Source organism: Ranitomeya imitator, chromosome 6 (assembly GCF_032444005.1).
Source record: "Ranitomeya imitator isolate aRanImi1 chromosome 6, aRanImi1.pri, whole genome shotgun sequence".
Taxonomy (NCBI): Eukaryota; Metazoa; Chordata; class Amphibia; order Anura; family Dendrobatidae; genus Ranitomeya; species Ranitomeya imitator.
The window spans coordinates 106,580,361-106,605,844 of record NC_091287.1 but is presented as its reverse complement, the minus strand read 5'-3'; the positions used below and the strand labels follow the sequence as shown (position 1 = coordinate 106,605,844).

The 25,484-nt window shown below is 47.7% G+C and overlaps 1 protein-coding gene and 1 long non-coding RNA gene across 2 annotated transcripts in view; one reads left to right on the top strand and one right to left on the bottom strand.

The window, feature by feature from the left end:
• Positions 1-15,237, top strand: part of LOC138642071 (uncharacterized) — a 97,094-nt gene extending 81,857 nt beyond the window's left edge. Inside the window, exon 3 of the long non-coding RNA XR_011313992.1 lies at positions 15,120-15,237. This is a non-coding gene — a long non-coding RNA (uncharacterized lncRNA). The remainder of the gene's footprint in view (positions 1-15,119) is intronic.
• LOC138642070 (ubiquitin-conjugating enzyme E2 E2) overlaps positions 1-22,096 on the bottom strand; it is a 311,858-nt gene extending 289,762 nt beyond the window's left edge. The window contains exon 1 of the mRNA XM_069729987.1: positions 22,008-22,096. The gene's annotated coding sequence lies outside the window, so the exon portion shown is untranslated. The remainder of the gene's footprint in view (positions 1-22,007) is intronic.
• Positions 22,097-25,484: the final 3,388 nt, after the last annotated feature.

Below are 25,484 nucleotides of genomic sequence, written 5' to 3'. Positions count from 1 at the left end.
ACACGATACGGATTTGCCTCTGGAATTTTTTGTGCAGATTCTGCATCTCTTGGTAGAAAATGCAGATGCGGATTTCATGCGTTTTTACCCCTGCGGATTTCTATAATGGAATGGGTACAAAAACGCTGCAGATCCGCACAAATAAATGACGTGCTCCTTCTTTAAATCCGCAGGATTTTCCGCACCATTAGCACAGCATTTTTTTTCCATTGATTTACATTGCACTGTAAATCACTTGCGGATCTGCAGCGTTTCTGTGCGGGAAAAAAACGCTGAGGATCCGCAGTAAATCCACGTGTGCATATAGCCTTAACTTGCAATAAAAAAAACTCAGGGAAAATGCAACGTGTGAACATAGCCTAGTTTGTAGTAGGGACACAGTTACATCCAAGTGTCAGTTTATTCAGAAGCTTGCAGGAGGAATAATAGAGGAACAGCACAATGCAAAGTTACAAAAAAAAAAAGAGATGCTTGAAAATTGTCATATTCTGGAAAAATGAACATGTTTACTAAAATTAACAAGTGAACAAAGTCAAAGACATCAGCGGTCAGGAAATCCCTATTCTGGATCCAGGTTCAGGTCCTAGAGGTGGAAAATGAACCTATCAGACACTTCTGAGTGGGGAAAAACCATCGGTGCCAGTTCACACTGAGTTCAGCTTTCCAATGTGCTAGAGAATGATTAATCGTCCTTTTTGTCTAAAAGGGAGTCTGTCACCATGTTTTTGCTACCCCATCTGAGAGTAGGATAATGTAGGGGCAGAGACCCTGATTCCAGCGATGTATCACTTACTTTACTGGGTGCTGCAGTTTTGATTAAAGACGATCTACAAGTTTTCTGAATGCTGAGCTCTGTATAACCCGGCCCACACCCCTGATTGGCAGCTTTTTGTGTACGCTGTTCATAGCCAGAAAGCTGCCAATCAATGGTGGGGGTGTGGTTGGCTACCTGGCAGCAGGCCAACTGGCCAAGTAGTGATAATCTGATAAAGGAATGATTCTATAAAAATGACACTAAGCAGCCCAAGTGATACATCGCTGTATTCAAGGTCTCTGCTGCTACATTATGCAGCTCTCAGATTCAGTAGTTTTAAGTGGCAGACCAATTTTCTCTAGCTCTCCTAGTGCCAGGACATCCTTTGTTGAGTAATAAGAAGTGATGTCCCAAAAGCAGATCTGTGATAAGAATTTACAATACCTACTGCACACATAAATAGACCTGATGAGGTTGTTGTATTTACTAGTATAATCCAATCCAGGACAGAATGGCTGTATAATCATTCATGAAAGTTCATCTTAATCTTCACCAGCCTAGCTTGACTGACAGCTCCTCCACTTACTGCGGAGATCTCTCACTGCTGAGTACAAGCTGCAGCTGTCCGTCAGGCAGGGTGGGTGTTAACTGAATACACTTGGATTTAAGAACTATTTCATTATATGCTCGTATTAAAGGGGCTGTCCAGGCAAAGAAACAAAGTTCCCGAGGGGCAGGAAGATGGAATAAATAAAGTGATATTCACATGTCAGAACCAGCACAATCCGCTCCATGGTTTGTGCCGACACAGGAAAAAGAAACTTCACTGTTCCACCAGAGCAGCAGGACAGCTGCAGCCTGTAATCATCTAACCACTGCAGCTAATCACAGGTCACAGCGGTCCTGCAGATGATGATATGAGGATTTTATGACTATAAGGGCTTGTTTTCACTTGTGAGGAACACGTCCGTGTCTCGCATGTGGAAACGAAGCTCTGGCGCCGGCACTGTGGAGCGGAGCGTGCGGCCGCATAGGAACACATGGAGCCGCACGCTCCGCTCCGAAGTGCCGGCGCCAGAGCTTTGTTTCCACATGCGAGACACGGACGTGTTCCTCACAAGTGAAAACAAGCCCTTAGGGCCCTTTTCCACTTGTGAGCAAAAAAACGGTCCGTAATCTGGACCGAAAAAAGGGATGAAAAGTATGCGTTTGTCATGCATTTGTTATGCGAGTTCAATGCGATTTTTTAATCGCACTATCCGTTTTACATCCGTATGACATCCGTATGCAATCCGTTTTATTTCTCTGCAACTATTTTTATACAGTCATTTACAGGACTATTTACAGTGTTCTGTGCCACAGAATGGTAAGGTATCCGTAAAAAACGGATGTCATACGCATGGTGCGAGTGCTGTGCGTTTTTTTTCTCATACCCATTGACTTGCATTGGCGAGTCTCGTCAGAGAATCGCAGCAATACGCAGCATGCTGCGATTTTTTTCTCAGCCGACACAGATTTTTCTCAGTCCGATTTCGGATGAGAAAAAAAAAAAAAAAAAAAAATCGCAAATGGAATGTCACCTATTGAATAACATTGGGCCGAGTGCAATCCGATTTTTTATCGGATTGCACTCAGCCGTTTTCCTCGCAAGTGGAAAGGGGCCCTTAGATTTTCAATGTAAAATCCCCTCATTAGGTCTAAGACATTAAAGGATTCTCTCAGCGGGCAATTGCTATTTAATCTGAGAGCAGCATAATGTAGGGACAGAGATCCTGATTCCAGGGATGTGTCACTTGCTCAGCAGCTTGCTTAGTTTAAAAACAATCAGTGTTTTATCAGGAATTACTGCAGGACTAGTTGTCATGTGCCACGCAGACTAGCTAACCTGTGTAACCCTGCCCTCACCACTGATTGGCAGCTTCCTGAGAATGTACAGTATACACAGAAAGCTGCCAAATAGTGGTGTGGTCGGAGTTCTACAAAGCTCAGCATTCTGAGCACTGCTACATCTACAGCAGAGAAAACAGGAATTGTATCAAAATTGCATCAAGCAGCCCAGTGATGCATTGCTGGAATCAGGGTCTCTGCCCCTACATCATGCCGCTCTCAGATTCCACAGCAAAACCTGCACATTCCCTTTAAATAATGTATCCAGTTTGCACTGTGAAATCTTTGTCTCCTTTTCACCACCCCTTTTTCATTAGTATGTAATTGAGTCATTTGAGAACAGAGTATCTTTTAAACGCCTTATCTTTATGTCTTTCTAACTGTGGAGGTCGATTTGTAACGGTTTTGGGTTTGCAACTGTAAAAGAAAAAAAAAAAAAAAGGATTTCCTTCAAGTCACACTCCACTGGAGTTGTGTCGTAAAATAAGTAAAATCGCTCTCTCCGAGGAAAGACATTAGAAGTTACTGGAACATAATGGCTTTATAAAAATCATAGCTCTTGTGCTTAGAAATACACAAATAGAGAATAAATAATGGAATGTTGCCTTCATACAAGACGCACATTTTTAGGCGAGATTTGCAGCTTGTGGTGCTGCCCATAAACCGCAGCCCTGGATCATGAGCCATAAATCAGACGGCCCAGGAGGGCCAGCAGAAAGGCTGAGATTTTATATCGCACACACGCAGAAGCATTGGTCTATGGCACCCTACAATATTTCTGGGCAATATAACTTTAAACGCCGTCGCAGATCGGTAAGGAAAGCGAGTTATGGACGTTGGTGAAGAATTTAGATAGTGGTAGTAAAGTTTAACAGCGTGGAAGGAGTATTAAAACTCTGACTGATGAGAGCAAAGCGTCTGTCTGAAGCTGTCACTTTGCAGCAGCACATCTGCTTTCTTCGCTGCTGCCATCGTGCACTGTTTCCTGCTACAGTAACTGGCTGCAACAGTCACAAGTTCACATTGTCCAGCAATTATCTGCATGAAACAGATCCAGTAAGCAAAAAAAACAAAAATGGATTAGTTAAAAATGGAAGCAAAACAGCTGTCTATTTCCGGATCCATTTTCTAGGTCTCAATATTTAAAAAAAAAAAACTGATCCAGTTGCAATCTTTTTTAAAGGGGTGGTCCAGCAACTAAAACACCCTTTCTAAATATCTATCTTTACACCCTAACTACATTAGCCTTATCATAAGATACCCTACACTTCTCCCTGGGTCTTTTTTTACTGCACTTCCTGAGACATTTCTTTTGCGAGGAGTCACACGTGGCACATCGCAGTAGGCTGGGGCTGCACTCGCTTTCCTGCAGCATCTATCGCCCCTCCTTGAACAAGACATCATCATGGGGCAACACTGCAGTTACTTACGGTACTTAGTTCCTCGTATCACCACCCTCTAAAGGTGTCCTGGATCCATCGTCATTGCGAAAAAAGACATGGGAGATGTGAGCGCAGCACCCGCACTCTGCTTCGGTCTCCGCCGGTACATCTTCTGTGAAAGAAGATGTCGTCAGGGGCCGGAGATAGAAGCAGTAAGTGACATAAGCACCGCTCTACAGCTTCTAGAATTCCCTAAAATGAGATGTCATCAGGGAGAGGCGCTGATGTTACTTATTGCTTCTATCACCAACCCTTGGTGACTATTCGAGGACGGTGCTAGAAGCGGTGGGCAGCGCCGATGTCACTACTTCTATCACCGCCCCTTGACGTCTTCTTTCACAGTTAGAAGCTGTGGTGGTGGAGACAGAAGCAGAGTGCAAGCGCTGCACTCACCTCTTCCACAGCTTCTATCACCGTGGATCCACGACATCTTCAGAGGGAGGCGGATCAAGAAGCAGTAGTGAGTAACTGCAGTGCTGCTCCCTGATTACATCCTGTTCCAGGAGGGGCGATAGACACTGCATTCGAGTGAGTGCAGCTCCCACCCCCTGGTGACAATCCGTTTGACACTCCCCACAAACGAAAAACGTACTGCATGCAGAACTTTTCTGAACCAAGATTGACCCCTATATAACCAATGGCACGTATTTGCATAACTAACAGCACAGATCACTTAAAGTGGTATTCCCAAGAATGGAAGTTATCATCCATAAACGGCCTTTAAGAGACCCTGGAAAAAAAAATATTCTCCCTGCCAATAATAAACTTTATAAAGGACTAAAAATAACCTACACAGGGTATATTATATACAGTGTATATATATATATATATAGTAACGCGCGATGGCGGGCAGCGTGGCAGTGACATAGGCAGGCAGAGTCCATACAAGGAAAGCATGGGGCTTTATTTGCAGCCGAAATGCGGTAAACAATAAAGTATCTGAAAAAAAACAACAAAGACTTGCCCGGCTACAAGCTAACTAATACAACATACCTAAACTCAGCGTTTAGCACATTTAACTGCCGGGCATATCCTTCGCAGAAGTACACCATATCAATCCTGAAGCTGACTCTCTCTCTGAATCTTTTCCTTCAGCCTTTTCAGCGTCTGTAATGAGTTGACCTCTCTCAGCTGAGCTGGCAAAGCCTCCGGTACTACCCCTACTGGAGAGGGAGTGGGAGTGATGAGTCCCACCACTAAATCCTCCTGATCACTCCAACAAAATAGGGACATTGTGTAAAGAGAAGAAAAGGTGGCCTAGGACTGAGAATTGAGGAACCCCGATAGTAAGGGGAATATTAGAGGAAGAACAGTCGGCAAATAATACAGTGAGGTAGCAGTCAGAGAGCTAGGATGTGAACCAAGGGTCTAGTCCCTGACACCTGACCAGTGCAGGAGCCTGGTGACTATGTAGTGGGGGTTACTGACCACATGTACTGCCCTTCTAACTGCTCCAGAACCCCACTCTCTGAGCAGAAGAGGCCAGGCCTCTACCAGTCACGCATGCTTTCTCTGTGGTGGTCAGGGAGAACAACTTATCGGAAGGGTGGCCCAATTCCTCCTTTGCCCTAATTGTTGGCACTGGCAAGAAAGGCAAAGTTTATACCCTCGGCTACAGCAGCTCAGAGGCAGTTATGGATGCTTAAGTGCTATCGTTGCGGAGGAGAAACGTACCCCTGTTACAGGTGCGGCCGCAGGAGCTGGCCAGGAAGTGGAACCCAAATGAAACCCAGACGAGTGAGCTCACAAGCTGAGGGAACACTGCAACTGGAAGTGGTTTTTTCGCCTACCACCATTTTTAACCAGTGCTAGCGGTCAGTAAGGCTACTTTCACACTAGCGGTTTTTTTAATACGTCGCAATGCGTCATTTAGGGGAAAAAACGCATCCTGCAAAGTTGTTTGCAGGATGCGTTTTTGCCCCATAGAGTTACATTACCGACGTATTGACACACGTCGGTTGTGCCGTGTTGTGGCGGACTGCCGGGAGCAAAAAACGTTAAATGTAACATTTTTTGCAGCCGACGGACCGCTTTTTCCGACCGCGCATGCGAGGCCGGAACTCCGCCCCCACCTCCCCGCACCTCACAATGGGGCAGCGGATGCGCCGGAGAAATGCATCCGCTGCACCCGTTGTTTGGCACAACAAACACTAGCGTCGGAATCTCGGCCCGACGCAATGCGACGGGCCGAATCCGACGCTAGTGTGAAAGTAGCCTAAAGGAGATAACTTTCAATTGTGGGAATACGCCTTTGAGAACACTGCACTCGGGCAGTGACGCATTGTAGACTTTGAATGGTAGCTCCATGTACGTCCTCCTCATCACATGCAGTGTATAGAAAGAGGCGAGGGCTTGGGACCCCTATTCTCGTGAACAGTGGGCGTTCCAAGGGTCAGGCTAAATCACACTATTACCACTACCACTAAGTGGAGAAGGAATAAGTATCAATTCTGGGAAAATCCATTTAATTCCATTTCCTACTAACACAATGAACCGGGCCATCCACAGGACAACTCTGCAGAGATGTTTCAGAACATATTTTCAGACTAAAAGAATCTGAACTTTGAAAGCAAAAAAAAAATGCCGAAAGTCTGTTCAGGGAACCCACTGATTCTTAAATCTAATTTATTATGATACATGTAATAATAGCAGCCCGATCATAGAGGTTTGATCTATGAGATTTTTCAAGAACAGTTTCTAAAAACTGTCCTTATCGCCCTATAATGACTTGACATAGGGTGAAGTGAGACATTACTGATGTATTTTTAATGATATATTATCACTTTTACGTGGAAGGATCACTAACTGAGAGTCATTGCATTTCAATGCAGGTTTCGTTTTATCTAAAAAGACATTAAGCACTTTTGATGTCCTTGGAAGTTCATCTAAGAGGTAGGGAAAGCATGCTCTTGGCTCATTAAAGTAAGATTTATATTAACAGCTCTTACCATCAAGAATAGTAATATAACGCAAGTTGTCAAAATGTAAAATATCAGGCAGCAATAACTACTACAAAATAAACATATTTCATTTTTAAATACCAAATTACGTCAAATATTAATTTAAAAAGAATAGTCTTCCCCACCCTGCAAGCGCTCTTGTGATTTCTGGTACTTTCTCGGAGTCACAAAGCATTACTAATACAGTAACCAGATCACTGCTCCATGCCTCACTAGCTAGGGTGGAACGACGTAATTGACTTTATATATGAAGAAGTCATTGCCAATTATAGCTTAAAGGGAACCTGTCACCCCCCTTAGGCGTTTGTAACTAAAAGAGCCACTTGTGCAGCACAAATGCTGCATTCTGACAAGGTGGCTCTTTTAGTTATGCTCCCTGCACACGCTGAAATAATCACTTATAAAATGTGCCCCCTCTTACCCTGAAATGTTCCCGGAGGCGGGTCTTTCCTTGCTAATCAGACGCAGCACAGCCGTCACTTCGGGCCTGTGCGCACCGGGCGCCGCCTCCTCAGCGGTTTGCAAATGAGCCGGCGCCTGCGCTCTTTTCTCATGCCTTGGGTATGCGCAGTGAGCGCTGCCCGTCCTCTGTCCTCACTTGCAGTCTAGCTGACTGCGCCTGTGCGGCCGCCCTGCCAGACATCCCACCCCGCAGTGTCTTCTGATTTATTCAAGCAGGGCGGCCGCACAGGCGCAGTCAGCTAGACTGCAAATGAGAACAGATGACGGGCAGCGCTCACTGCGCATGCCCAAGGCATGAGAAAAGAGCGCAGGCGCCGGCTCATTTGAAAACAGCGCTGATGAGGCGGCGCCCGGTGCGCACAGGCCCGGAGTATGGGATATTGTTGTTTTTTTATTTTAACTTTGTTTCCATTCATTCCCCGGGTTTTTACAGGCAGGGGCGGCTGCATTAGCAGGCTTCTGCTTGTAAAATTATTTAACCCCTTCAGAAATTTACATCGTGGGACAAGACTGAACGACGGAAGGTATGGGATATTGTTGGTTGTTTATTTTTTCTTTTTTACAGAACGAGGGTCTTCAATTGGATTGAGAGTATAATAAACTATTACAACACCCTGTGTCTTTATTTCATTAAAATACTTTTTCCATAATGTTTGTGTGTTTTATAAACCATTTACTACTATTGGATTAATAATGGATAGGTGTCTTATTGACACCTCTCTATTATTAACCTGGCTTAATGTCACCTTACAATAGCAAGGTGGCATTAACCCTTCATTACCCCATAGCCCACCTCTACACGGGAGTGGGAAGAGAGTGGCCAAGTGCCAGAATAGGCGCATCTTCCAGATGTGCCTTTTCTGGGGTGGCTGGGGGCAGATGTTTTTAGCCGGGGGGGGGGGGGGGGGCCAATAACCATGGTCCCTCTCTAGGCTATTAATATCTGCCCTCAGTCACTGGCTTTACCATTCTGGCAGAGAAAATTGCGCGGGAGCCCACGCCATTTTTGTCCACAATTTAACCCTTTATTTTAACAGCTAGAGTCCCCAAATTTTGCACATACACATGAACATTAGCAGTGAGGAATATGCAAACAAAAAAAAAGGGATATGAAAAGGTTTACTGTATGTAAACCATGTCTCATATCATGTCGGGTTTGAGAAGGAGATAGGAAAAGCCGGCAATTGAATTACCGGCTTTTCTGCTATCTAGCGCTGTATGAAATAAATACGGTATATATATATATATATATCACTGACATATATATATATATATATATAGACTGTATATGTGTTTTAACGAATATTTGAGCCCATGGATCCATTGTATCTCCGTTTTGCAAGCCGGCGAGAAAATCTCGCAGTACGGATGCCATACGGATTACATACGGAGGTTGACATGCGCAAAATACGCAGCCACACCCTGCCTACGGATGACATACGGATCACTATTTTGGGAACACTTTTGCGTATTACGGCCGTAAAAAATGGACCGTATTTTCATACGCCTAGTGTGACGCCGGCCTTAAACAACTGTTGATCAGCTACATGGAGCCAATTATCGTTTAATAGCCTGTTTAGGCAGGCCTACATCACTTCCAGGTGCACAGAACGATCGGTAACGTGATCATTCTGTGCGCATAGATGATCATTGTTCTCGGCAGATGATAGGACATAAGACAATGTGTTGCTGGGAAATGATAAGCAAGCTTAAAAATCATTTCACCCGACGAACGAGCACTTTTCTCATTCAGAGGAAGATCGGCTGCCTGTTTAGACAAATGGATAGGCACAAAAGACATCTTAGAAGTGCTGATTAAGTGAAGAATAGTGCAAAATTACTCTCCAATGTTTTGTAAATCTTATTTGCAGCAAATAGAGGATTTCCAGGCTATTTCAATCAGGGTTCACTTACTTTATCTCCCTCCAATGTGGATTCTCACCCAAAGCGTTTAATAAAAAAAATGAACAGTGTGAATGAGTTGATTATGAGGTTCATTAGACTGTGCCTATGTATAACTGTGACACAGCATTTTAATAGTAATCCTGCAGAACAATAGGTTATTCCTGTGGGTTCACTTACTCTTTCCCCCACTGTATTTGTACATGGCTGCAGTATGTGTTTCTAGCACTTAAGGACAGTAGTCACCTTCAGGTAATATCCTGCAAGCTGCACATTCTTAAAGAATATCAGATATATAAAGTCATTAGGAAACATCCAGAAAATCTCCTCAGGATTTCTCAGGAGTTTGACAAGACTGATTTACAACCTGACAAGCAAAACATCAAAGAGTGACAAAGTCATGACTACAATGTATGAAGCGGCAAACGACTGTAATAAATGAGCAATCGTGAGACAATGACTGGAGAGCAACTGGACAAAAAGACTCACAATAGCTGTGAAGAGAACACTCGGACATATCTACGGATGCAGCGTTCTAACAAGTCGATTTCATCTGACAAAACAACTATTGTGTTTAAGAGCGTTTCTGAGTTTTTTAGCATAATGCTCAATAATAGCTGGATATGCCATAAATAACAAATCACTAATGAAATCACAGTCGTCACAGAACTCCCTGAGCAGAACAGGCTTTCCTCCCCACCTGGCTCCACTGGACTCGGAGGCATCAATCCTTAAAGGAGTATTTCCATCTCCAAGATCCTATCCCAATATAGAAATGTAATACAGTTCTTCTGATTAGCTATGTCTGTTTCCTCATGTGCAGGACCTTAGGTAACCATGGTTACGACCACTGATACGGTGACAGTTATCTAGTTGCTAGCGGTCGAAACCACGAATACCCAAGGTCCTGCAAAGCCTGCACATGGGGAAAGAGACAGTGAATCAGAAAAACTAGACTACATTTCTAATTGGAGGTATCTGCTAATATTAGTACACCTACTACACACTGGGAATAGGATCTTGGAGATGGGAACACCCCTTTAACATCTCGTACCTGCTGTGGCCATCGACTCTGTCACACTTCCACAACTGAACGTGGGTGCACTGCAATATCCAGGCACATTTCTCTTTTATAGGTCGTTACTATAAAAAAAACTAAGACAAACTGCAGCCTTCTTTTGTCAATCAATCGTTAGAAATCTTATCCAGCCCCTCAGGATTGGACAATGTGCTTTATTTCCGGGGGCATAAATTTGGGAAGGAGGCACAGAAGAAAAACTGCTCCAGAATCAGTGGGGCAGCATCAATTGGAAGCAGGTCTCAGTTGAAGGCCACGTTCACATGTTCAGTATTTGGTCAGTATTTTACATCAGTAAACCAGGTGAGGAACAATCGGAGGAAAAGTATAATAGAAACACGTCACCACTTCTGTATTTATCACCCACTGCTGGACTTGGCTTACAAATACTGAGGTAAAATACTGACCAAATGCTGATCGTGTGAACGTGTTCTTAGACGGATGCAAATTACGTGACCAAGAAAAAAATCAAGTGAAAGGTCCTTTTTAAAGGAGCAGTTAAAGATATAACCTCATCCTGTTGCTGATAACATATTACTTGGTGGGGGAACTGGGGACTCTTATTCCTTACTAGATGGTGGCCCGATTCTAACGCATCGGGGATTCTAGAATATGCATGTCCACGTAGTATATTGCCCAGTCACGTAGTATATTGCCCAGCCACGTAGTATATTACCCAGCTACGTAGTATATTGCCCAGCCACGTAGTATATTACCCAGCTACGTAGTATATTGCCCAGCCACGTAGTATATTGCCCAGCCACGTAGTATATTGCCCAGCCACGTAGTATATTGCCCAGCCACGTAGTATATTGCCCAGCCACGTAGTATATTGCCCAGCCACGTAGTATATTACCCAGCTACGTAGTATATTGCCCAGCCACGTAGTATATTGCCCAGTCACGTAGTATATTGCCCAGTCACGTAGTATATTGCCCAGCCACGTAGTATATTGCCCAGTCACGTAGTATATTGCCCAGTCACGTACTATATTGCCCAGTCACGTAGTATATTGCCCAGCCACGTACTATATTGCCCAGTCACGTACTATATTGCCCAGTCACGTAGTATATTGCCCAGTCACGTAGTATATTGCCCAGTCACGTAGTATATTGCCCAGCCACGTAGTATATTGCCCAGCCACGTAGTATATTACCCAGCTACGTAGTATATTGCCCAGCCACGTAGTATATTGCCCAGCCACGTAGTATATTGCCCAGCCACGTAGTATATTACCCAGCTACGTAGTATATTGCCCAGCCACGTAGTATATTGCCCAGCCACGTAGTATATTGCCCAGTCACGTAGTATATTGCCCAGCCACGTAGTATATTGCCCAGTCACGTAGTATATTGCCCAGTCACGTACTATATTGCCCAGTCACGTAGTATATTGCCCAGTCACGTAGTATATTGCCCAGTCACGTAGTATATTGCCCAGCCACGTAGTATATTGCCCAGTCACGTAGTATATTGCCCAGCCACGTACTATATTGCCCAGTCACGTAGTATATTGCCCAGTCACGTAGTATATTGCCCAGTCACGTAGTATACAGCACAGAGCCACGTAGTATATTGCCCAGTCACGTAGTATATTGCCCAGCCACGTAGTATATTGCCCAGTCACGTAGTATATAACACTGCCCACACAGTATGTAACAGTGGCCACGGAGTATATCACACAGCCTACATAGTACATAACACTGTCTATGTAGTATATAGCAGCCAAGCGGCATGTAACAGCCCACGTAGTATACAGCAGTGTGGGCACCATATCCCTGTTAAAAAAAAATAATTAAAATAAAAAATAGTTATATACTCACCCCTTGGGATCCACCAAAGCTCCGGCGATATGCGCGTGGCTGCCGCCATCTTCCGTTCCCAGGATGCATTGCAAAATTAAACAGATGACTTAGCGGTCTCGCGAGACCGCTAAGTCTTCTGGGTAATTTCGCAATGCATCGCCGGGAACGGAAGACGGCGGCAGGCGCGAGCGGATCGTCGGACAACGGAGGGTGAGTATAGCAGGTTTTTTTTTTATAATTATTTTTAACATTACATTTTTTTTTACTATTGATGCCGCATAGGCAGCATCAATAGTAAAAAGTTGGGGGGACACAGGGTTAATAGCAGCGGTAAGCGTTATCGCCGGCATTAACCCTGTGTGAGCGGTGGCTGGAGGGGAGTATGCGGGTGCCGGGCACTGACTGCGGGGAGTAAGGAGCGGCCATTTTCTTCCGGACTGTGCCCGTCGCTGATTGGTCGTGGCTGTTTTGCCGAAACCAAACAGCGACTTGGATTTCCTTGACAGACAGAGGCCGCGACCAATGAATATCCGTGACAGAAAGACAGACAGACGGAAGTGACCCTTAGACAATTATATAGTAGATTCCTGTTAGGGTGCTCTCGCATTGCGTTTAGTCACACGCACGGTGCGTCCAAACCCCCACTCTCCCTGCAAAACGTGCAAATCTTGTTTTGCAAAAAACAGGACCACCGAGCGTGTAACTAAAGGCAATGTGAAAGCACCCTTAGAATGGAGCGGCAGGGAGTCCATGTGACCTGCGCTCTAGTCACTCTCTATTGGGCTCCTAGTGCTGTGCTCGGCTTTTTCGGTCAGTCCCATAGAGAATGAAAGGAGAGGCAGCCGGGCATCTGACCAGCCGCGGCACAGGAATAAAAATTCCCTGTTGGGGATAAAATTTCACCGATCTGACAATCTGTTGCGGTTTCAGAAGTGCGTCACCCACCGATACTGTGGATCGGTGATGTGCTCTAGGCTGGACAATCCCTTTTAGACCTGTGCACAGGAAGTCATAAATGATGAGTCGGAGTGGAAGGGATGAGACACGGCAGCTTTGCCGCAGGGCTGTGGAGTCGGAGCCCATTTTGGTGGAGTCGGAGTCATGGAAATTGAGGAGTCGGAGGTTTGGCTTACCGACTCCACAGCCCTGCTTTGCCAGATGAGCCAGCGCTAGTTAAAAAGTCTGCGTGAGGAATATTGCAGTCAGACGAAAAGTGCCCGCCAACGGGTGGTGAGATAGGCAGTAAGAAGCATAAGACAATAAAACATCTAGGGGACATTGGAGAGAGATCGTAAAAGTAGACAGACCCTTTTAGAAAAAGCCATGTGGGTCCTGGAACATCCATATAACTGCGGGTGACTGATCCTATTACAGCCTGTGTGGCTTCTCTGAACAATATTGGTCACGTAACTAACTAGAATTTGATGAATCCAAGAGTCTGACAAGAGGAACTATAAAAAGGAAAGAATAAAGTGAGAACAGAGGATGTAAATAATGACGCCCCTACAAATTATGCAAAATCCGAATGTGCGCTCCATGTAGTTGTCATAGAGATGAATCAGTCGGATTTTTCGAGCAAGTTATCAGGTCAGCGATCACAACCCTGGTAACCACGCAGCATGCCAGTAACTGCACCGGGCTGGTAGGACCACTCTTATACCATGCAGCTCTACATGCTCCTTAAAGGGGCACGGAACCTAAAAAGAGAAGAGCCTCACAACAGTGAATGTGGCACACAGCGCTGCTAATATTATGCACAGATGTATTAGGGTATGTGCACACGTTGCGGATTGTCTGCGGCGCAGAAACGCTGCAGATCCGCAATTGATTTACAGTGCAATGTAAATCAATGAGAAAAAAAAAATGCTGTGCTCACTTTGCGGAAAATTTTTGTACCCATTCCATTATAGAATACCGCAGGGGTAAAAAATGCAGCAAATCCGCAAGAAAACCGCAGCAAAAACGCACAAAAAACGCTGCGGAACCGCACAAAAAACGCTGCGGAACCGCAGGTGCGTTTTCTGCCAGGAGAGGCAGAATCCACACCAGAAATTCCTAAGCCTAATCCGCAACGTGTGCACATGGCCTAAAAACATCCTGGAGGGTCTCAGAATGGGAGATTTGTCAGACAGAGTAGTGATCAGGGGGGCAGACATTTTTCTGGACTTCCTGCCAGTTATCATGGCTGTTTACAATGGTTTGCATTCACTGGCATCATGGTTTAAAGTCTCACATTACAAGGGGGGGGAGAACTTACAAATGTCACAACCACTATACTGTTAACCTGGAAAGTCATCGGAGACTTACGGTGCTTTGTTACTACAAATCTCCAAGTTTGCAATGAGGGGAATGGTGGATTGGTAGGAAAATGAGATGATGTGACTGTGCTACAGGGTCCAGGTAGGAGAGAATGTCACTTAGGGAGAATCCCTTAAAGCAGAGAAGATATATATTTTTCTCTTCCCCTCCTCCCACCTCAGTCCTGTTCATACTGGTGGAAAGATTAACAGGACTCACATCATGGGCATCAATGTGGCACCACAGATGCAGCAGCGAACCTCCCATGTGGCACGCAATGTCAAACAAAACTGACCCCAAGGGGCGACACTAAGCAAATGTGCCACAAATCAGGAACTGCTGGACACATTTTGTGCCATGTGGTAAGTCACAGCTAGGACATGCCATCGCTTTGTGATCAGTAGGGTCAGACTTCTAGGTCCATGAATGATAGTGAGAATTAGGGATTATCCACCTTTGGCAATAATTTAATATTTTTTTACTTAACTGCATGTATTTTGGGCTAAAAATATTTGTTTCTATTATTTTTCAGTAAACACGTTGCACCGTTTGGCTGTCACAGATTCAGTTTCCTCTACAATCAACTTTGATGATTTCAGTGGCCATAAATCAGGAGCTCAGAAATGACAGATAAATGAATTGCAAATTCTCCTATCAGGCCATCAGAACAAGCTCACTGACGCTTCTCAGGTAACCCATTTTGCAGTCAGCAATATACAGAGTAAGGCCACGTTCACATGTTCAGTATTTGGCCAGTATTTTACCTCAGTATTTGTAAGCAAAAATCAGGAGTGGGTGATAAATCCAGAAGTGGTGACGTGTTTCTATTCTACTTTTCCTCTGATTGTTCCACTCCTGGTTTTGGCTTACAAATACTGAGGTAAAATACTGACCAAATACTGATAGTGTGACGGCAGCCGTAGGCCATGTTCACACGTTCAGTGTTTGGTCAGTTTTTTACCTCAGTATTTGTAAGCCAAAACCAGGAGTGGGTGATAAATCCAGAAGTGGTGACGTGTTTCTATTCTACTTTTCCTCTGATTGTGCCACTCCTGGTTTTGGATTACAAATACTGAGGTAAAATACTGACCACATACTGAGGTGTGAATGTGGCCTCACACAGGGATTATAGAAGGCAAACAGTGCAAATTTTTTAATAAAACCCAATGATTTTTAACCCCAAATACATGCAATTAAGGCTACTTTCACAATTGCGTCGGTACGGGCCCGTCGCTATGTGTCGGGCCGACAAACCGACGCACGTTGTGAAATAAATGAACATGTAACTTTGTAAATGAACATGTAACTTTTTTTGTGCCGACGGTCCGCCAAAACACGACACATCCGTCGCACGACGGATGCGACGTGTGGCCATACGTCGCAATGCGTCGCTAAGGCTACGTTCACATTTGCGTTGTTGGGCGCAGCGTCGTCGACGCATACCGACGAATGCGTTATGCTCCCCTATCTTTAACATGGGGGGCGCATGGACATGCGCCGGTATGCGTTGTATTGCGTTTTACGAAGCATGCGTCAATTTGACGCACCAGACAGGGAGCGGAAGACGCTACTTGTAGCATTTTCCCTGCACCAAAATCCAAGAACATTACTAGTTTATGGCAACGCATGCGTCAAAAAACGCAGCGTTGTGTTTTACGTTGGTTGCGCCGACGACGCTGCGCCCAACAACGCAAATGTGAACGTAGCCTAATGCAAGTCTATGGAGAAAAAATGCATCCTGCGGGCAACTTTGCAGGATGTGTTTTTTCTCCAAAACGACGCATTGCGACATACAGCAAACGACGCAAGTGTGAAAGTAGCCTTAGTAGAAAAAAAAGAAAATTGTCCTCAAAGCCAGACAAACCTCTTTAAAAGCATTGCATCTCTGATTTTGCACTATATTCCTTCAAACTTTTTCATTGCACAGATGATTAGAAGCGCCCACTGATGTGAGGGAAAGAGCAGTGAAGGGGCTTCAGTACTGAACCAGTATCCCTTTCTGTGGATTGATGGGGGGGGGTACTGATGGTAGACAATGATGAGAACGATCACAGGGGCTCCATACTGTGAGTGGATCAGACAATGCAGATCTCGGGCCACCACTTGATTAGATCACGACACCCAAACTTCATCTGTCTAGGACGTTCGTTATTACCAGTGGCACATGAAATAGCTCCGTGTGTATAGCACGCATGATACAGGTCCCCGACGGACGACACGGGTGACACAGCCCCTACCCCAGTGTACGGCACACGTGATATGCCCCTCGTGTGTACGGCACATATGATTATGGTCCCCTGCCCCACGAGTGTACGGTACACGTCATACGGCGTCATACAGACCCTCCATGTGTGTATGGTATGCGGCCCCTCCATATGTGCATGGCATGCATCATGCAGCCCCTCCGTGTGTGGACAACACACATCATACGACCACTATGTATGTGTATGGCATACGTCAAACGGCCTGTGACCCCTCTGTGTGTTTATGACATGCCTCACGCGGCCCCTCCGTGTGTGGACAGCATGCATTATATGGCCCCTCCACGTGTGTACCGCATGCGGCCCCTAAGTGTGTGGACGACACGCATCATATGGCCCCTCCATGTGTATATGGCATGCATCCCCTCCACGTGTGTACAGCGCGTGTTATATGGCCCTTCCACGTGTGTACGGCATGTGGCCCCTAAGTGTGTGGACGACACGCATCATATGGCCATTCCACGTGTGTACGGCATGTGGCCCCTAAGTGTGTGGACGACACGCATCATATGGCCATTCCACGTGTGTACGGCATGTGGCCCCTAAGTGTGTGGACGACACGCATCATATGGCCCCTCCATGTGTATATGGCATGCATCCCCTCCACGTGTGTACAGCGCGTGTTATATGGCCCTTCCACGTGTGTACGGCATGTGGCCCCTAAGTGTGTGGACGACACGCACCATATGGCCATTCCACGTGTGTATGGCATGTGGCCCCTAAGTGTGTGGACGACACGCATCATATGGCCCCTCCATGTGTATATGGCATGCATCCCCTCCACGTGTGTACAGCGCGTGTCATATGGCCCTTCCACGTGTGTACGGCATGTGGCCCCCAAGTATGTGGACGACACGCATCATATGGCCCTTTCACGTGTACGGCATGTGGCCCCTAAGTGTGTGGACGACACGCATCATATGGCCCCTCCACGTGTGTACGGCACGCGTCGTAAGGCCCCTACACGTGTGTATGGCATGCATCCCCTCCACGTGTGTACAGCGCGTGTCATATGGCCCCTACATGTGTGTATGGCATGAGTCCCCTCCACGTGTGTACGGCGTGTGTCATATGGCCCCTCCACGTGTGTACGGCACGTGTCCTATGGCTCCTACCCGTGTGTATGGCATGCGTCCCCTCCACGTGTGTACAGCACGCATCATATGGCCCCCACACGTGTGTATGGCATGCGTCCCCTCCACGTGTGTACGGCGTGTTATATGGCCCGTCCACGTTTGTACGGCTCGTGTCGTATGGCCCCTACCCATGTGTATGGCACGCATCGTATGGCCCCCACAGGTGTGTATGGCATGCGGCCCCTCCACGTGTACGGCGTGTGTTATATGGCCCTTACACGTGTGTATGGCCCCTACCCGTGTGTATGTCATGCGTCCCCTCCACGTGTGTACGGCGTGTGTTATATGGCCCCTACCCGTGTGTATGGCATGCGTCCCCTCCACATGTGTACGGCGTGTGTTATATGGCCCTTACACGTGTGTATGGCCCCTACCCGTGTGTATGTCATGCGTCCCCTCCACGTGTGTACGGCGTGTGTTATATGGCCCCTACCCGTGTGTATGGCATGCGTCCCCTCCACGTGTGTACGGTGTGTGCTATATGGCCCCTACCCGTGTGTATGGCATGCGTCCCCTCCACGTGTGTACGGTGTGTGCTATATGGCCCCTACCCGTGTGTATGTCATGCGTCCCCTCCACGTGTGTACGGTGTGTGTTATATGGCCCCTACCCGTGTGTATGTCATGCGTCCCCTCCACGTGTGTACGGCGTGTGTTATATGGCCCCTACCCGTGTGTATGGCATGCGTCCCCTCCACGTGTGTACGGCGTGTGTTATATGGCCCCTACCCGTGTGTATGTCATGCGTCCCCTCCACGTGTGTACGGTGTGTGCTATATGGCCCCTACCCGTGTGTATGGCATGCGTCCCCTCCACGTGTGTACGGTGTGTGCTATATGGCCCCTACCCGTGTGTATGGCATGCGTCCCCTCCACGTGTGTACGGTGTGTGCTATATGGCCCCTACCCGTGTGTATGGCATGCGTCCCCTCCACGTGTGTACGGTGTGTGCTATATGGCCCCTACCCGTGTGTATGTCATGCGTCCCCTCCACGTGTGTACGGCGTGTGTTATATGGCCCCTACCCGTGTGTATGGCATGCGTCCCCTCCACGTGTGTACGGTGTGTGTTATATGGCCCCTACCCGTGTGTATGGCATGCGTCCCCTCCACGTGTGTACGGTGTGTGCTATATGGCCCCTACCCGTGTGTATGGCATGCGTCCCCTCCACGTGTGTACGGTGTGTGCTATATGGCCCCTACCCGTGTGTATGTCATGCGTCCCCTCCACGTGTGTACGGTGTGTGTTATATGGCCCCTACCCGTGTGTATGGCATGCGTCCCCTCCACGTGTGTACGGTGTGTGTTATATGGCCCCTACCCGTGTGTATGTCATGCGTCCCCTCCACGTGTGTACGGTGTGTGTTATATGGCCCCTACCCGTGTGTATGGCATGCGTCCCCTCCACGTGTGTACGGTGTGTGTTATATGGCCCCTACCCGTGAGTATGGCATGCGTCCCCTCCACGTGTGTACGGTGTGTGTTATATGGCCCCTACCCGTGTGTATGGCATGCGTCCCCTCCACGTGTGTACGGCGTGTGTTATATGGCCCCTACCTGTGTATGTATGTCATGCGTCCCCTCCACGTGTGTACGGCGTGTGTTATATGGCCCCTACCCGTGTGTATGGCATGCGTCCCCTCCACGTGTGTACGGTGTGTGCTATATGGCCCCTACCCGTGTGTATGTCATGCGTCCCCTCCACGTGTGTACGGTGTGTGTTATATGGCCCCTACCCGTGTGTATGGCATGCGTCCCCTCCACGTGTGTACGGTGTGTGTTATATGGCCCCCTACCCGTGTGTATGGCATGCGTCCCCTCCACGTGTGTACGGTGTGTGTTATATGGCCCCCTACCCGTGTGTATGGCATGCGTCCCCTCCACGTGTGTACGGTGTGTGTTATATGGCCCCTACCCGTGTGTATGGCATGCGTCCCCTCCACGTGTGTACGGTGTGTGTTATATGGCCCCTACCCGTGTGTATGGCATGCGTCCCCTCCACGTGTGTACGGCGTGTGTTATATGGCCCCTACCCGTGTATGTATGTCATGCGTCCCCTCCACGTGTGTACGGCGTGTGTTATATGGCCCCTACCCGTGTGTATGGCATGCGTCCCCTCCACGTGTGTACGGCGTGTGTTATATGGCCCCTACCCGTGTGTATGGCATGCGTCCCCTCCACGTGTCTACGGCGTGTGTTATATGGCCCCCTACCCGTGTGTATGGCATGCGTCCCCTCCACGTGTGTACGGTGTGTGTTATATGGCCCCTACCCGTGTGTATGTCATGCGTCCCCTCCACGTGTGTACGGTGTGTGTTATATGGCCCCTACCCGTGTGTATGGCATGCGTCCCCTCCACGTGTGTACGGTGTGTGTTATATGGCCCCCTACCCGTGTGTATGGCATGCGTCCCCGCCACGTTGGACGGCGTGTGTTATATGGCCCCTACCCGTGTGTATGGCATGCGTCCCCTCCACGTGTGTACGGTGTGTGTTATATGGCCCCTACCCGTGTGTATGGCATGCGTCCCCTCCACGTGTGTACGGCGTGTGTTATATGGCCCCTACCCGTGTGTATGGCATGCGTCCCCTCCACGTGTGTACGGTGTGTGTTATATGGCCCCTACCCGTGTGTATGGCATGCGTCCCCTCCACGTGTGTACGGTGTGTGTTATATGGCCCCTACCCGTGTGTATGTCATGCGTCCCCTCCACGTGTGTACGGTGTGTGTTATATGGCCCCTACCCGTGTGTATGGCATGCGTCCCCTCCACGTGTGTACGGTGTGTGTTATATGGCCCCTACCCGTGTGTATGGCATGCGTCCCCTCCACGTGTGTACGGTGTGTGTTATATGGCCCCTACCCGTGTGTATGGCATGCGTCCCCTCCACGTGTGTATGGTGTGTGCTATATGGCCCCTACCCGTGTGTATGGCATGCGTCCCCTCCACGTGTGTACGGTGTGTGTTATATGGCCCCTACCCGTGTGTATGGCATGCGTCCCCTCCACGTGTGTACGGTGTGTGTTATATGGCCCCTACCCGTGTGTATGGCATGCGTCCCCGCCACGTGTGTACGGTGTGTGTTATATGGCCCCTACCCGTGTGTATGGCATGCGTCCCCTCCACGTGTGTACGGCGTGTGTTATATGGCCCCTACCCGTGTGTATGGCATGCGTCCCCTCCACGTGTGTACGGTGTGTGTTATATGGCCCCTACCCGTGTGTATGGCATGCGTCCCCTCCACGTGTGTACGGTGTGTGTTATATGGCCCCTACCCGTGTGTATGGCATGCGTCCCCTCCACGTGTGTACGGTGTGTGTTATATGGCCCCTACCCGTGTGTATGGCATGCGTCCCCGCCACGTTGGACGGCACGTACCATATGGCCCCTGTGTGTGTACGGCACATGGACTGATCCACTGAGATCCACAGAGGATGCTTTAGTTTGGGCCACCAGTGGGAAGGCGGCTCCTGCTGCTCGGAGCACCATGTGAATACAGCTACACGGCCTGTACAGACTGCACACAGGGAATCCGGAGGAGAATACTCTGGATTACAATGGAATTTTTAAATAATTTGTCACAAGTATAAATGGCGGATTATGGGGCCCCCTGGAGCACTTGCCCTGGGGTCCCAGCAGCCCCATCACTGGAGGTTGTGCAGCAGGGGAGAAAGTGCCCCCGAGCAATGGAAACCCCAGAGCACAGCGCTGCGATCCGCTCCGGCAGGGCGAGCGGTGGCGCCGGGAGTTGTGGCGATGACACAGGAGGGAGCGCACTCATCTGACACACGATCACACACAAACATGCAGCGTGCGACCATCGGCCACATTCTAGAACTGTACAGAAGCCGGGATCCAGGACACAGTGCGGGGATCCGTCCAACGTGACATTGATGGATCACACACTGCCAGCCAATGACAATGCGCTCAGCACGTCTCAGTGGATCACCACACGACTGTATTTAGCTCTGGGCTGCTGGCTAGGCTCAGGGGAACCACAAGTCCCAGCGCCTCTCGGGAACTCACCGTGCTCACCGCCGATCACTGCTGGGGACTCGACACTTCCCGGCGCATCCCCAGCAGCGAACCGCGCATGCGCAGGGAAGTCTCGCTTCTTCAGTAATTACTGGTGACGCGAGAATTGCTCGCGCGTGCGCAGTGGGCCGGCGGGGGCTGCATGTGATGGTTGGGGGTACGTACTGCATGTAGGCTACCCGGAGGGGGAAAGTCGGTGCCAATGGATAAAGCTCAGAGACGGAAAATAGTAATAGAAAAAATCTAAAATTGTAAGCTGCATTCTTCATTAAAGTGAGCAACCCCTGATTAACTGCTTAAGTGTCCATTTAGCATAAGAAAACACGTAACTCCCAGAACTGTGCTGCTTCTGTGATGTCAGCTGTCACATGACACCCTAATGATTGGCTGCAGCGCTTGGACTTACCAAGACTGCAGACGAACAGTGATTGCTGATTAGCTGAAGAAATCACGTGACCAGGTATCACAGCAACACTGCTCAGGAGCTGGACTATAAGGTAACAGGGGAACCCCCCGGTGGGCCCCTGTGCAGATCTGGGCCCCCAACCCCACTGTATGAGCAGTACTTGGCATAATTCTATTGATTCTGTAGAGAAAAAAGCAGCATCTCATCATTCATTAATCAAACTACCCAGTTTATTATTATATAGAGATATAGCCAAATTTGTGAGCGAGGGTAGTGTAATATTTGTATGCTAGTGGACCCCCAAAGTCAGTGTTACTGGTGGAACCTTGGCACACCAGTCCGACACTGGCTGCGCCAGTCCAGGATGTAAGGTTGGGGTTTCTGTGTTATGTCAGCACTTAAAGGGATGAGAGGAAACCGCATGCACTATCCAAATATGGTCCAAAACCATATATAGAGAAAGATAAACTTAGGCACTCAACTTAAGTGAAGTTTTTGTAGTCATCAAAATTAAACGTTTCGGCCTCAGTGCCTGGCCTTCTTCAGTAACTACATATGAGGAAAAGTGTATTTAGAAAAATTATAAACAAACAAACAAACCGTTGGACAACCGACGTGTAAACAGTGTACAACAAATTATAAAAATAAATAAGGTATATACGAGAGAGATATATGTGGCCAAATAGTAGATATAAGATACATGAAGAACAGGGAAAAAACGTATTCTTGCTCAGAAAACCTAGTGTAAAGATGCAGAAAATTTTTTTAAGCTAGATCCAATAGTGAGACCAAATGGACAGAGTTATAGTCGCGAGGTAGACCGGATAAAAGTAAGAGAAACCATTGTACTCGGAACCTACCAGTTCCATAGAGGAGACAAAAAAGCGTCTAATGAACGTGGTGCAAGGTCAGCGGCACTAGTGCTGTAATGGTGAAAGATACAAGAATGGTAAGTGGCGGCTTGTACAAATAGATGGTGCAAACGTGGCCGCATAGAACATGGTAATATTACCAGTGAAAACTGCTCAGAGATATGCTGTCCAGATTGGATTGTCCAATATAAATATGGTATCTGAAAATTAACGTAAATAATGTAGCGGGTCCTTTAATCCAGGTTCCGGATGCTAGGGTAAGCGATAACTGTACAATCACAGTGAGTGATAGTGGTATAACTTACCAAAGGAAGTGTGCCGGCTGATGATGATGAAGGATGTCTCTTCACAGATCTATATATCAAAAGCACTGATCGCAACAGCTTGTTGCATTACCAAAGCTTTCACCCCAATCCTGTCAAAAAATCAATTCCGAAGTCTCAAACACAGAGAGTAGATCGCATTGTTTCTGACGACACAGTACGCGAGCAACGTCGAAGCGAACTACACACTAGGTTCCGGGAGAGAGGTCACCCTGACCATATTCTTGACTCCTGCAGAGTCAACGGATAAGAGTTAAAATAGACAATCGTATTCCGTTCGTACACCCCTTCGCAAACATTCTCCATAGGACTATATGTCGCCATTGGCATCTTCTTGGTGAGGCTCACCCCAATATTCCTGAGTTTAATTCACCGTTTCTCCCCTGCTTCAAAAGGGTGCCCAACATAAAAGATAAATTGGTAAGAGCTGATCTTGGAAGAGACTCTTTACCGTCACGTCAATTGACACTACATCCGCCTAGGTGCGGCACGTTCCCTTGCCTACACTGTAATCAGTGTGGCAACGTACAGAAGCGTAACACCATTTTTCACCCCTATTCTGGTAAACAGTTTAAGATTAAGGATTACTACACATGTGACACTCCTTATGTTGTATACCTAATCAAATGCCCATGTGGCCTTGGTTATGTAGGCGAAACCACTCAGCCTATAAAAGATCGGATATCGAAGCACAAGTCCACTATTAGGTGTAGAAATCTCTTACTACCCATTCCCAAACACTTCGCTGATCATAATCATAAAGTCTCACAACTGAGGTTCCAGATCATAGTACAAGTTTCTACCCCTAGGCGAGGTGGGGATCGTATTAGATTATTGAAACAAAGACAGGCATACTGAATACATACACTGAATACTTTGCACCCTCGGGGGTTAAACAGGGATTATGATCTCTTGTCATTTGTTTAATTTACCTACGACAGATTGTTCTCTTATGATCCTGCATTCCCCGTTTATGAATAAAATCCCTCAGGTGCCCTAATCAAGTGTCCTTAGTATATACATTGTTCTATGTCTAATCTCGTTTGAATTTTGTTCATACAGCGTGAATATACCATTATAATGTGCCTTCTTAATAGTTTACTGTATTATGCATGCAGCATGACACTAATGTATGTGTCCTTCTTTGCAGAGTCGTTTATACTGAGTGACATTTTGTGACATTGTCCACCTACTCATCTTTACACCGTTACTCTGTGTGCACCTTTTCTATACCAGCATTTTACCACAAACCCTCCGGAGCCTTAAAGGGGTTGTCCACTACTTTCAATTAACCCCCCAATGCATTCCCCCGGGGCCCCTAATGAATTTTGCAAATACCTTATGTTGCCGTTTTCACCTGTGAGTGGCGCTATGCCGGTGGCTGAGTCCGGGTCACGTGACCCCCAGGCTGCAGCCGCCGCTAATTTCCGCCGACGTCACGTCAATTTCCAGACTCTGGAAATTGACGTGACGTCAGCAGCAGGCGTGATCCAGCCTCCACAGACAGCGGTCACTCATCAAGAGTGACCGGACTGTGGGCGGCGCTGGGGGCTGCAGGGCTGTGCTGGCGGCAGGGTGGGGCTCGGCAGGGATGTGCACGCTGTGCTGTGATGGGCGGGGCTGTGCTGGGATGTGCAGGCACAGGGGGGGTCTGCATGGTTGCGTTGGGATGTGCAGGTGCCGGGCGGTGCGGCTGCGTCGGGATGTGCGGGCGCCAGGCGGCGCAGTTGCGCCGGGACATGCGGGTGCCGGGCGGTGTGGCTGCACTGGGATGTGCAGGCGTCGGGCAGTGTTGGGGTCTGCGGGTGTGTGCGGTGGGTCTGTTGGCTGTGCTGGGGTCTGCTTCGGGCGGGGGGGTCATTGGTGT